General features: G+C 40.4%; 1 pseudogene across 1 annotated transcript; it reads left to right on the top strand.

Annotated features, from left to right (window-relative positions):
- Positions 1–1,170: 1,170 nt before the first annotated feature.
- On the top strand, positions 1,171–1,729 carry LOC307189874 (mitochondrial calcium uniporter regulator 1-like; annotated as a pseudogene). Its single transcript has one exon. The product of its transcript is annotated as a mitochondrial calcium uniporter regulator 1-like (transcript).
- Positions 1,730–2,007: the final 278 nt, after the last annotated feature.

The following is a 2,007-nucleotide window of genomic DNA, read 5'->3' as shown; positions in this document are numbered from 1 at the left end:
AGGAACAGGGATGTCATTTGAGGAGCTCACTTAGGGCAAATTTATTTGTCTTTAACTCACCAAACTAACATTCAGATCACCAGACGTGGTAATGTTAAAAAGCACTGTATGCTTCTCATTAAGAATAAAAAAGGAAAATTACTATTTGTAGGTTTGCAAACCCTGAGGGCTTCTTTGTTAGTGAAAAATAAAAAAGAAACAGTTTAAACTGGTGCTTTGAAATATATCTCCCCCTTGCCTTTAAAGAGGAAACCAACAGCCATCGGCTGTATCACAGCACATTTGCATATGTAAACTCATAGAAGATGGACCATCCTTATTCCTGAGGATAACACCTCATCTCAGCCTCCATCTCATCTGTCCCCTGTTGTATCTAGTTTGATTACCTTATTCATCTTAAGCCTCCAATATCTCCATCTCTGTGACCTTCGTCCTCTCAGCACACAAACATCCAAAAAATACTTCTCAACTCTGATCATCCTTAGAGCTACCCTTCTAACGCAGCTTTAGTTTCCACAATATATCTCAAAAGAGATGTTCATGTCCACTGAGTGAATGAACAAAGAGATGATAAAAAGTCAAATGATATTGCACAAGGTAACAGAAGTAGTAAGCAGTAGAGCTGGACAGAAGCCTACACCTGAAGTCAAGACCCACATCATAAAGCTGTCCCCAGGGCTTCCCTGGTGGTGCAGTGGTTGAGAGTCCGCCTGCCGATGCAGGGGACACGGGTTCGTGCCCCGGTCCGGTAAGATGCCACATGCCACGGAGCAACGAAGCCGTGTGCCATACCTACTGAGCCTGTGCTCTAGAGCCCACGAGCCACAACTACTAGAGCCCGCGAGCCACAACTACTGAAGCCCGCACCCTCTAGGGCCCACATGCCACAACTACTGAGCCCGTGAGCTGCAACTGCTGAAGCCCACGTGCCTAGAGCCTGTGCTCTGTGACAGTAGAAGCCACCTCAATGAGAAGCCCACGCACCCCAGCGAGGAGTGGCCCCTGCTTGCCGCAACTATAAAGAAAAGCCCATGCACAGCAACAAAGACCTAATACAGCCAAAAAATAAAATAAACAAATAAATAAATAAAATAAAAAATTGTAAAATAAAAGCTGTCACCATATTTTAACTAAAGTTCAAATACATCAGTCCCAAATGAGCCATAAACCCATGCCTTAGTGTGTTTACTTGAAGGAAATGGGCTTACTACTCGACAAGCAGAAATCATTGCATCTGCATTGGTCAAGATCATGGAGGCCAACATGGATCTCATCTACAAAGATATGTCACCAAGATGCAGCAGGACATCATTCTTCAGCCGATAATGTCTCAGGTTGCTAATGTGAAAAAGGATATGATTATTATGAAGAGGAGCAAATTTCCATCCTTCAAAGCAGAAAATGAGAAAATGAAACTTGAACTGTATCAATTAAAACAAGTTATGGATGAAGTAATAAAAATCAGAACAGATACAAAATTAGATTTCAGTGTAGAAAAGAGCTGAATCAAAGAACTGTATTCATTGAACAAAAGAAAGCTGCTGGTAATGAGAACAGAAATAGTGATATTACATCTCAGCAAGATCAGACCCCCACTTAGATAGACACTGAGGTTACTGGCCTCAAAACCATGCTAAAGTTGTACAAGCTTGATAATATTAAACAGTGAGCAGGGTCTATATTTATGTGGCTAATGGTAAGTCTGGGACTTTATGACCTGTGTTTATAATAAAGTGCCTATTTAAAAAAAAAAAAGATCAAGAAAAAAAAAGGATCAAAATTTGCCTGTTGATGAGTTTGGAATTAGATAACAGAGTGAAGCCACCAAGCTTATGACCAGAAAGCATGTGGAATTATATCTTTGCCACTGTATCCTTTTAAGTAATATTATGAACTGAATTGTGTCCCACCAAAGTCCATGTGTTGCTTTGCTGTTTGTCTGAAACTAATGCAACATTGTAAGTCAACTATACTTCAATTGAAAGAAAAAATAATCTATGTGTTGAA

This window comes from Stenella coeruleoalba (assembly GCF_951394435.1).
Source record: "Stenella coeruleoalba genome assembly, chromosome: 8".
NCBI lineage: Eukaryota > Metazoa > Chordata > Mammalia > Artiodactyla > Delphinidae > Stenella > Stenella coeruleoalba.
Note: the sequence above shows the minus strand (reverse complement) of the source record. Positions and strands in the feature narration are given on the sequence as shown.